The sequence below is a fragment of the Taudactylus pleione genome, unplaced genomic scaffold, assembly GCF_031769625.1.
Source record: "Taudactylus pleione unplaced genomic scaffold, aTauple2 ptg000036l, whole genome shotgun sequence".
Taxonomy (NCBI): domain Eukaryota; kingdom Metazoa; phylum Chordata; class Amphibia; order Anura; family Myobatrachidae; genus Taudactylus; species Taudactylus pleione.
Genome location: NW_028284438.1, coordinates 7,004,154 through 7,016,742, shown reverse-complemented (window position 1 = coordinate 7,016,742; position 12,589 = coordinate 7,004,154). Strand labels below are relative to the sequence as shown.

The 12,589-nt window shown below is 37.6% G+C and overlaps 1 protein-coding gene across 3 annotated transcripts in view; it reads left to right on the top strand.

Annotated features, from left to right (window-relative positions):
- The first annotated feature begins 7,656 nt into the window (after positions 1–7,656).
- Positions 7,657–12,589, top strand: part of NDNF (neuron derived neurotrophic factor) — a 42,156-nt gene continuing 37,223 nt past the window's right edge. The window contains exons 1-2 of one of the 3 annotated variants that reach the window (XM_088452230.1): positions 7,657–8,012; positions 9,582–9,633. The gene's annotated coding sequence lies outside the window, so the exon portion shown is untranslated. Of the gene's footprint in view, positions 8,013–8,436; positions 8,459–9,581; positions 9,634–12,589 lie in introns of those variants that run through there. The other 2 variants (XM_088452233.1, XM_088452229.1) reach the window with 2 other exon arrangements.

Genomic DNA, 12,589 nt, shown 5'->3' with positions numbered 1-12,589 from the left:
TAGTGCACTAGCATGCACTGCTGAATCAGGCCCTCTGTGTGTAGCGTGGACTCATTCTTCATAGGGTTCAATGATCTCTAATCCAAATGACATGAATAGCACAATTTGAATGCACAGACTCCCCAACATGACCCTTTCCACCCGGTACAAAGAGCCCTTCTCCAGAATACCCCACTTAATTTATTATTGCAGTTACCCATGCCTAATTAATGAATTGATGATAATAGCATTAATTAACTAACCACTTTACCAGCAGTCACATGGAATGCGGCAACTGCCAGATGGGCTTTCACTGGCATCCCATGCAACCATGCTCTGCTCTTCTGTCTCCGTTCAATAACAAATTAGTTCTGTACAGTGATGTAGCATTCTCCGGCCGCTCGCATCACTGCCAATTTTGCAGCCCAGAATACGGTTTGAATGTGTGAACAGCATTCTGGAGCACATGCACTGGAAAATTAAATTAAAATCCAGTGCAAAGAGGGGAACTGAGCAGGGGCGTATTAGTCCCCAAGAAGGCCCCCTCATCTGAGCAGAGCCCTGCCACCCCCTGTCCAACAGGCACCTTACCTTGCTTTGGCAAGTAGGTCTCTCCTCCTCCTCTGTGGCGCCATCTTCCCAGTGATATTCTGGGAGATGGCGCATGAACACTAGAGAACAAAGGTTCTGGCACAGTGCAGCACCATCTTCCCATAGATGACACTGGGAAGTTGGCACTGTGGAGGAGGAGGGATCCACTTGCTGGAGCGAGGTAAGTATACTCTGGGTGCAGGGTATGCGGTGTAGGGCCCCCTGGACCTAGGAGCCTGTGTGCACTGCACACTCTGCTCTGGTTATAAATACACCTATGAAATGATCACTATTTACTGATGTCATTCTCTGCACTCCTCAGCATGAAGGGAGGGGGAGTGGTAAGTGTCTCTGGGGAAGGGGTTTCTATTGCCACTATGGAGATCTATGGCCACTGAGATGTGTGTGGGTTAATGCACTAACAGGATCTTTTGCCACTGGGCGTTCGGTACGTTCAACCTTCCATAAGGATCTATGGACACTAGAACTGTGGGATCAATGCCACTGCAGGATCTTTTACCATGAGGGAGAGGGAGTTATAGCTATCTATTGCCACTTGGGAATTTATTGCCAATGGGGGGTAAAATTACAATGAGGACACTGGGGGAGGACTAGACCCCCTAGTGTATTTTATCACTAAAATATTTAAATGCATGTTTAAAAATATGTTCTTGACTTAAGTTTTTGGAGAAGTTAGGTTCAATGGCTGCACAATATAATATTACATGTTGTACATTGTATACTGTTCTGGATGGGATCTGTCATCAGCTGTGCATATGTAGTTTGTGAGACTGTCATCACCAGGACATGGGGGCAGTAACTGAGAAAGACAGCAACCTTATTTATTATTAAAATAATTCTAACCTGTGCTAAGCAACATGACGGTTCTTCCTGAGTAATTGTGAGCAAATGCTCAGTAAATTATAAATCTTCTAGCTGACAAATCCTCTTATTGCTGGGAGAGTTAGGTGGTTGGTATGTAAAGACCAACACGCATCAAACAAAGGACAAGTAGGGACGTTACCCATAGCAACCAACCAATTTCTACTGTACCTATCATTTTATACAATTTACTAGATAAATGATAGCTACAGTGGCTGATTGGTTGCTATGGGCAACTTCTGCAATTGTCCTTTTTATAAGGTTTGATACATCTCCCCCAAGAATAAATACAAAAAGGAAAACAGTAAATAAAATGAAACCATCAGTACACTGTACCGGAAGAATGCTGTGCCCAGTTTGTGTACATAGTGAATACCACCCTAGTTATAAATCTCATTATTCTCAAGGGGTTTACTGACCATACTAACTACAGTATATAGTGACTTACAACTCTTTCCACATTCCCCTCTGACTAGTAAAGCTAACGTTTGCACTTCATGCTTAACAATGATATTTTAGGGTATAACTTGAAATGTATATTTTCCTTTTCAATAAATATTTTATTAGTTTATTTGAGGATAATTATGGATTTCTGAAAGTTAGTTAAAGGGGCTTACTTGGTGGGTTATTGAGAACAGCTTAAACAATCTGATATTTCTTCCAAAATCCAATTGGGTTAGGAGAAAGTGAAAGAAACAGACAATTTTTTAAATGTAACTGGCAATTGGAAGCAAACACAGACCTGCTAAATCGGCAAAGAGCTTACACTTTCTCTACCGTAAGCAGCTTTAATGTGCTCTACATTTTCAGCTTTTGCATCTTGTATAGTTCACTTGCCAAATGTGTTTTGAAAATGCCAATATATTACAAAGTATTGGTACTGTGCTTATCAATATGCGAGATAACATCATGGTAATTGCCAGTAGGCAATGGTTTATAAATTGATGGACAAACAGAAACATAAGTATTGCAATCTATGGACAAATTCTCTAATCTTCTTTTTAAACCTTTCTTTGGGATGGAGTGGCGAGTTCAACATTAAAAACGTCGACAATGAAACTTCATGCTTTACCGTCATCTTTGAAGTTGTAAAGCCGACACTGTAAAAATACTTGAAATCACGTTATTAACATGTCGGCATGTTGGGTTCGACCTCACAGTGTCCCCGTTCTCACTGTGGACAATTTGAATGTCAAACTCAGCCCTTTCTTTTTGTTCCTGTTTAGCAGGAAAACTAAACCATGCCAGCACTGTAATGGTTGCCTGCACAATTTTGACTATAAGGAATAGTTTAAACTTGGGGCAATGTGCTGGATTAGAACACAGACTTTAGATGCTACAATATTATGTCATATCATCTATGGAAATAATCCCCAGACTGGACCACACTAAGAGCCGTTTTCAATTTGAGCCGAGCCGTGTTAAGTTAACGCGGCCCGGACTTAACGTCGACTTCGCCTGTTTTGTAAGCGTTAAAGTATCGTGGCCATATTCAATTTCAAAGTACACGTAAACGGCACCCGGCAATACTGTAACAAGCGGAAAGTACTGTCATTTTTGGGGAAATCAGCCTGTCACCCCCCAAATGATACTCTGACATGGGGGTTCACTATGGTACCCCCCGATTTGGCTTGCTGAAGGTATTTGGTGTTTTTAAATGGGCTCAATAGCTGCTAAATAGTGTTTTTCTATACCTGATGCAGAATAGTATTTAGAGTATTTTTTCCAGAAAATAACTTATCCCAGCAAATTTGAGGTACTTGAAAATGGGGGTCAGCATATTTAAAGTTGAAAAAGTGAAGTTTAAAAAATTGTGAAAAACCCACCTGCCGCAAGCAGCTGCAATAAAAAAAACACCTGGTGCATACTTGGGGACACCCCAGAGTCAAGTTCGCTAGTTTTTAAGTTTGTACCCCAACATTTTTTTCTTTCGCCCCCTTTTTCAAAGTTAATTTTTGGGGTGTCCTTAAGTTTTTTTTTTTGACACAGATTACGTTTGGGGGACTGTTTGAAGGCTGCACGGGGGTTCCGGAAACGTTGCACCCCAAAACCCCAATTCTGCACTTTTTCCGCCTGCCATTCATAGGCGATACTTTACCGCCTATTACACTGCATTTATTTTCCGCCTAGGCAGAAAGTCTTTCAAATTGAATATGGGGTAAAACCAAAACGGGCGATAATGACGTCATCGGCGGTAACTTAACGCGGATCCGGACTTAACGCTTCAAATTGAATACGGGCCTAAATGGGTAAGTGATTTGGTCACTGCTCTATTTCAAGGTTATTTGCTCAAATGTAATTTTCCTGTCTTGCTGCTGCATTAGACATTGCTAACTACATTTAGATAAATGCTAACAAGTTTAATTTAATAAGAAAGATATTTTCACAAGAACCTGTACTTTTTCTGACCTTGTTCATAACTAAACCTCCATCCACAGATAAGTTGCAGACCCGAAGACACATCTATAGAATAACCAGTCTCTCCAATTGTAACTCTCAGATCTGCACTGCTCCACTCTGCAAGAGATAACCATTATAACAATCATTATAAATGTATTTACTAGAATGTGAAATAAATGCACTTGATCTAGTGATGAACTAAGACTACAGTTTTACTATTAGCATACCAATTTTACTAAACTCATGGCAGTTTAAATGGTTGTGCATACAGTAACATACTACAGGTGATACTGCACAAGGTAATGTACCACATGTGGGTATATTAAACCCCGAGTGAGTGCATACACTAAAGGGCCCTTACCCACAGGCATTTATGCGCAAATGAAAAGCACAAGTAAAAACAAAAACACGTTCCATTCTTTGTGTCCATACTGTATCCATTTAGGTTCATGCTTTTTTCATTGTCTTTGTGATGTGCCATGCTTTTTTTTTTTGTTACACTTCTTTCTCCATTTAAGTGAATTAAAAGTATGGAAATGCACTTGAAAAAGTAAATTTAACTGTATATGAGTGCATTGTATACCTACTTTAGCAGTAAACAGAGCAGTTACATCAATGTTCTTTTTCTTCATTCATATTAATGGACCATTCATTCCAATGGCTCATTCAAATCAATGTTGTTGATTTCCATTAAATCCATTAAAATAAATAGCCAACTACATCAATGGAGCTTCATACATTTGTTGTTTTTTTTCCAAATCTATATTGATGTTTAATCAAAGTAGGGAATTCCCATGACTTCCCTCACCACAAGCCAATCATATTGCGGCTAGAGTGGGAACCCGATAGTAATTGGATGAGCATCTAACAGAAGTTCCAGTCGAATTAGGAAGATTCTGAGTAAAGAAGATCCAATTGTTTTATAAATAAAGTTTTAGTAAAATATTATTGCACAAGGGTTTGTGGAGCCTTTATTTCAATCTAAGTGATATAACAATTGTGTGTCTCGGATTTTATAGACCACTTACTATTTTACAGGGTCCGCTAAATTGGTGAATTTGCTACTCCAGGGCTTCGAGTATTTCTCATTAACTCTGGTACCAAAGCCCATGGTGTCACGAGAAGAACAGGGGGTCTCCTCCACATATAGGCACCAGCTCTACACTGACCAGACTAGATCTGGCTCCCACTATGTACTGTGGGGTCCCCTGTTAATAGTGGCTATCTAGCCTCTAACTTTTTTCACTATAGAAGGGGAACTCCAATGCCTTTGTCCCTATTTTACTGGGAACCACCCGAGGTTGTTTTATTGTATATAATACTGATTTTCACTACATCATTAGAACCCCATTCTCCTTATCTCCTTAATTTAAAGGCAAAAACCTGGCTGTCTAGTGCTGATTGTGGAATTTGGGGATGCTACACTTCCTGTCGTTATTTTATGTACAGAGCAGCCAACATTTTTTACATTTATTTATTACCAGCTATTTATATAGCTCACATGAATTCCGCAGTGCTTTACTGAGAATATTTGCCCATTCACATTAGTCCCTGCCTCAGTGGCGCTTACAATGCATATTCTGTATCACATGTTCATTAGAGTTAAATTTGTTGCAAGCCAATTAACCTACCAGTATATTTTTGGAGTGTGGGAGGAAACCCGGAGGAAACCCACGCAAGCTCAGGGAGAATATACAAACTCCACACAGTTAGGGCCATAGTGGGTAATGCTGTGAGACAGTAATGCTAACCATTTCAACAGTTCATTTATTTCTATATGTAGGACATCCTGAAAATGATTAGGTTATTGAAATAAATATAGAAAGCTCAGTACCAACTACTTGCTGGTATAGACTACCACCCCAGTACCACAGTAATGCGTTTTGATGCCATTTACAAACACGTGTGAAACGCACACTTAACATTTGTATGAATTTTCACATCTGGTTTGCACCTAACATTTCTATGCAAATCTAGTGGACAAGAACTTTAGGGCTCGATCAGACAAGCGGTTAAGGAGCATTTAGTAGGAATTTCCTCACACGGTTTTCCAGATGGCACACAACATGGTCAAACCACTCTAAATATTGCACAGTCAAATTCTTACTAAACGCTCATTAAAGGCTCTTCTACATGTGCCTTAACACTTGGCAAACAATACAAAATAAAATTGCTGAACAATTTAGGCCATACTAATTCTCGAGTCCTTAGGCTGAAGACAGGTGGCATATATTATTGCTATTAACATATTAGGAAAAACTCATGCTTAAAATACACATGGTGTAGGTGTAAGGAGTAGGTAGCAATTTCCATTAGGCAGTAAGTGCTTACATCTGATTTGAATTGCACTACATTTGCTTCATGTGATTGATCAGTGCTAAGAAGCTGGTGTGCTGGGGAGCTGTTTCTCATTATACAACACATGCAAGTCAAAGCTAGGAGACTTTACAGTATTGCAATATATCTTTGATCTACTTTTAGAATAATATAACACGATTTGCCAAATTTAAACAACCTAATGTGGATGGCTTAAAATTTATTTTTATGATTTTAAATAAAAAATGTCAGTAGTTTTCTAATGTTCCCCTCAGATTGAGTCAATAAATTAAACTGTTAAAACAAACTTGGTAATTTCTGTGAGCTCTGTACTCCAATTGTAAAAGAAGTTGTGAGGCACACAGATGTACAACTGGAAACATCCTTGTAATATACAGTCTAATTCCAAGTGATCCTGGATAAGGCACTGGATAAAACCTTATATTTTGGTCTTTTTTTCTTTTGGCATTTTAGACATGCCTGCATATTTATATAAACGCAGGGCGACCACAGATTTGGCTTGGCAGCACGCTCACGAAACGGTTTGCATTTGGTATGGTGTCTGGAAACTACACGGCGAAGACTATTTATTTAAAAAACAACCTTGTTTTCTTTTCCTCTCTCTGCTAGCAGTGGCTTCGTTTTTTAATAAAGCCATGTTTTATATCGTAATCTACACTACCCTGGAAAATTAGTTACTTACAGTCATTGTGTATAGTTGTTTTGAACACTGAAATAGCACATATATGCAGCACAATGCATATTATGATACACAGTATATATATATATATATATATATATATATATATATATATATATATATGTAGATATATAGATATACATTTATATATTCCATTGACAGAATTCTACACCTGTACAAATGCAGAAAATTATTTGGAAAGTAGAATAAACACATTAAATATGTATACATGAAAATCGTAGAATGGTATATTTATTTACAACTGTCTGTGAAAAGGTGAGACAGATAGATAGATAGATAGATAGATAGATAGATAGATAGATAGATAGATAGATAGATAGATAGATAGATAGATAGATAGATAGATAATTTGGTTGGACAGACAGACAGACATAGATACAGATAGATATGCTAAGCAGTCATTTATTAAAGCAGCTATTTTCCTTACAAGTCCTGTAAAACAATAACTGTTGTTGCATGCTAGCCCTGTCTGCTGGTAACCCCTTTGCAAGCCTCTCAACCCTCCCTCTCTTTCCTATGTTCTGCTGTGCTCCCCTCCATCCTTTTGTCACTCTCAGCCTGTGATGCCTGCTGCTGCTGCCTGTGCCCCTGCCATTGTTTTTATAGTGAAAGTGGGCGGAACCTCATACCATTCAGAAAGTGAGCTGAGAGAGCGGGCGGGGATTGGTTCGGACATAGGTACCCTCGACTCCTGGTTGGTGGTTTAGGTGCATGGGATTTATCCACAGGGGAGGGGAGGCTGTGTGCTCTGTTAGTGACACTCAGCACCAATGCACTATAGTATCAGAGTGAGAGGCGCTCAGAGAGCAGCAGATACTGAGATACCCAGAGCGCAGGGACACAGCAACTTCTCCTCTGTACCCAGACCTACTACTACTGCGCATTCCTAGCTGAGGATACTTGATAACAGGACACAGCAACTTTACTTTCCTCAGTCAGGTGCTAATTTTTCTGACACTTCCCAGCTCATCCCACAGATCTCTTTCTGCAAAGTTTTTTCCGGGACTGAGTAAAGTAGCAAAACTCTCTAGTTTCCGATCAGAAGAGCATTTGGGTTCGTTTCAGTTCCCTGGGACATTTAGACTGACTTCAGAAGCATCTAAGCATCAAGTGTAGCAGAGAGGTAAGTGTGACACGTTCCTGCCAGCAGATTCTAGCAGGAACAGAGCCTAATATTTACTCTATGAACACACTTATAATAAATACACGATTATAGGCTGAACAAGCATATCTTATTGCCACAAGGAGTTTCTAATGATTTTAGCACCAGTAATGTTTGCGACTGTAAGTTGTTATTATATGGTTAGAATCTGAGTCAGTCACAAGAAGAAATAACACTTAAGCAGGGCAGCGTCTCCCCACTGGGATAGCAGCACAGGGCTGAGGATGCAGGAGGAGGAATGATGACTGTCTCTGCGATCAGTGGAACGAGTTAATTGCTCTCTCTCAGTTCCAAGAGCTATGAAAAGTTCCTTGCAGGGCAGACCCGGGAAATTGCAGCTTTGATATCTCTGCCAGTGCACAATCAGAGCCATGACTTGTAACTGGAGGAGGCATTTCACTTGTATGGTAAACTTGGCAGAGGAGATCCATCCTTGATATTATTGCATTGTTGTGGCTGGGTTTGCATTTTGGGGTTTGTATATATTTTAATAATTCGGCTTTACATTAAGCACAGCCTGACTGTCTGCGCTAAGGAGATTTGATGTTTGTTAGGGATGAATCGGCAGGATGCTAAAGGTAGGGCTTGATGAAAAGACATGGATTAGCAGACAAATAATCTCTTAGCACACACATGTCACTGGGCAGGGAACATATGGCTGTCTTGTTTTCATAGTGTATCCCTTACATATAATGGTGACCTTATGAATTGGCATGCTGTAATCCTGGGGCAAATCAATGCAGGGGGTCATTTCATGGAAGAAAAAGAGTCACCCAGATGCACATAGTGCACTGAGTGGTAAAATGATAAGGGGGCATCATGAAATCTATACAGTGTGATGTGTGGGATGTTACAGACCTACATGTAATTGTATATTCTTTTATCAACTCTGTGTATGTCTCACTACTAATGCAAAACTATGTTCTTTTCATGTATATACTGAGATAGGCAAACACAGTATCCAAATATATATTAAAAAATATTATTCAACTAGCCCCTATCTTTTACAGTCTCTGGTGAAATACTGTAACAGTAAATAGGTTTCATTTTATAAGTTAGCTATTGAACATACAGTGTAAAACACAAAGCAGAGGAAAAATACAAACATTTAAAAATGTAAATATAATCGGCTTGTAGCAGAATTGCAGGTTTCCAGAAATGTATTTATAATTTGATATACCTGGTGTAACTATGTTAGTGGCTACACGGACATTGTTCTGTATCTATGATGTGTACCGTGTGTCATATACAGGCTAATACATACTTTACAAAAGTGCTTTAATGGTTTCCAAGTTTGTCATTGTAATAATATGTGACTATTCTATAGTGGTATTTCATTTAGCTAAATATGATGCAGCTTTTTGATGAATCTCTGCATTTTGTCTTGTTTGATCCCTGTTTTTGTTTTGTTTAAGAAATGTCACTGTGCTTTCAATTGCATTTTACCATTTTGATGAGGTTTGATAAGTGGCACTTGGCCACCTAATAGCTTAATTATGTTTTCTAACCGAGTCTCTTATGCCTGTGCAGGATTTAGAAGACATGGTTGGGGGGAGATTTGAGGACACTATAGAACTGTAAGGTATAAACAGCTTTAATTAGATATACTTGCTGACTTAAAAATGTCTTAACACATAAATCACACACACACACAACTCACATCTATAAATATTTATATATAATACTAATATATATGTTGAGAACTTTATATTACTTTTGAAGCACTTTTCAATTCAAATTTAATTTTTATATATTTTTATGTAATTCCTTAAATGCCCTAAAACATTATCCTTAACAAAAATACAAGTCACTCTGTGTTAACATTGTCTGTAAATTGTTTTGTTACTCTTTGTAAACATACTTTATCTTGTTCATATTTACATTATAAATAATCAAATAATTATGTTACATAAAGTGATATACTGTAGAGATGTTTAGTACTAATTAATCAGTTTTGATTCTAAGAACAAACAGCACCGTATTTGTTTGCAGAAAGTAATGTATATTATAAATATTATTATTTAGGGATAATTGACTGTTTTATTGAGTATTATAGTTGTAAGAAAATTAAAATGTATTTAATTTATAAATAAAATTAATTTATAAAAGATCAATTAGCACTAATTATTATGTTGTCAATTATTATAAAGTTGACAAGTATCCCTTCCAATGTGTGCTGTCTTTGCCTTGCAGCACATAAAAGATAGGTCATAGACAGAAACCTTAGCACTGAAAGGAAATGATCTGTAACCTCTTACTAGTGCCATGTTGTGTCTTGCCATCACCACTGTGGGTCACTCTAGGGAAAGATTTGGTGCAGTCGCTTAAATGGCACAATCTGGAGCACTGGATTCTTTGCAGTTTGTAATGATTGAACTAGTAATAGGATGTGGTGCAGCGCCAGCAAACTTTTTTTTTATTAACGAGGCCAGTGTAAGATAAATGAATTTGCTAAAATGTAAACACATTTACTTAAATACTAGGCTATATAAAGAAGTCCCCTATTTGTAGAAACCACATTTCAACTTCCAGCATATATATTATCTGTTTTATGTGTAGCCTAGAAGACTAGCCAAAAAAATGTGGTTTCGCTGAAGCCAATTGCATAGAGCAAATGAAATACCCATAACCCGTATTTAACTTCTTCACTGGATATCCTTCGGCCATGAAGGAGTTCAAAAACATACATCACCAAGTTGATACATTTTCCATGGTCTTTATATAGGAAGATATAAATTATAATTTCTTAAGTACCATTTCCTTTCTTAAAGTGAATAATTAGTTGTCAGTGCTAACACAAATTAATCACTATATGGCCAGAGCTAAATAAAGTAGGAATGATATATATGATATGTCATAAAAGTAATGATACATCACAGTAATAAGACATATATAAATGTTCTAAAAAGTTGATTGATTTTTTTTTTGAGCACCAACATTATTAAGCATGCCTTCAATATAGATTGTACAGTATGACTTCAAAAATGACGTTTGGTGAAGGATCAATATGAAAATGGACATTTACATAGTATGTTAAAATAGTTTACAAATAAGAGTATCACAAGCAAAAGGCTAGTGAATTATATGGTACATACTAAATTACACCCTCCTCACTGGATACAATTGTAATGTACAAACAAGGATGGACTCTTCAGTAATATTCATTTAATCTCAGTGATTTTCTAGAAAGCTCAGATTTATTTAGCGTCACTGTAGTTTGAGACTAACATTACCTAGCCATCTATAATTCTTCACCAACCAGCTAGTGCTTTGACTGAAAATAGTTCCATCTATCATGAAGAGGAAAAGCACTAGCGCATGATTAAAAGTTTAGTTGTTTTGTGTTGGTTTGGATGTCATTGTTTGCTAGGTGCATTTTTGAAATAGTGTCCATTTGACTGATGTAGGGTATGATGTCACGGAGTGCTAGAAATAGATGTCAGTGTGCATTTTGGCTGTCTCACATGAGTTCCTTTTCAAAACATTCAGAAATTAAATGCACGCAAAAAGTGCTTCCTTTAATCTTACCCTGAGGTGTATTTGTCCTGGAGACTTTGTGAGGAATGAAGAAAAATGACATGCCCTTTAAAATAAGTGTGTGGACAGTAGCAGTTCATTGCTATTACTTAATCCTTTAGCATTAGTTGTGTGATAGTTTTGTCAATATTATGGTGTTGTTAATTTCACTTACTCTTAAATTCTGTTGGAGCCTATACTTTGTCCAAAAAGGAAACATTACACAAAGTAAGAGGCACTATTAGGGACTGCGCCATATGAGAATGTAGTCAGAATGTTGACATTGAGAATGTCGACACGATAATGTTGGCATGGCCTGAATGTTGACATACAGGATGTCAACATATTCAGAATGTCAACATTTGGCATGTCGACATCCATGCCGCCGACATTGATATAATGTGGACATTATCAATGACAGTTGTTGACAGTTAGAATGTGGACACATGAAATTAGGGTTAGGCTGTAATTAGGGTTAGGCTAAAATAGGAGTGTAGACATTCTGAAAATGTTAACATTATATCAATGTCGACATGATGAATGATGACATTTCATAACACGCCTTGACGACGAGCATAGGGTTTTGACTGTGCATTATCTTGGCCGCCAGTAAGCTCAGTACTGCAATCTAGAAGTGTGCCTGAATACATATTTGGTTATCATATTAAACCTTTGACAAATAAACTAATCAGTAACTTCATTTCAGCTTGGAGAAGAAGAATTAAATAAAAAATAGGGCAAATGTTTAATATGGGCCGCTCACATGTGCCAGATTTTCTTTTTCCACAGGAAAGTTTGAATGTGCAATACTATATAGTTTAAAGTAGAACTAAATCCCCCCCCAAATGATAAAACATTGAGAAAGAAGGATGAGGATGATATTGCCTTTCTTTGAATCATTTTTTTTTTTTATAAATTCGTTATCAATTTATCTCATATTTCTCTAAATGTCTACCCCATGTTCCAGGACACTGACTGAGACACAGCACTGTGGTAGCACCAGTGTAATGTATAATTATAGC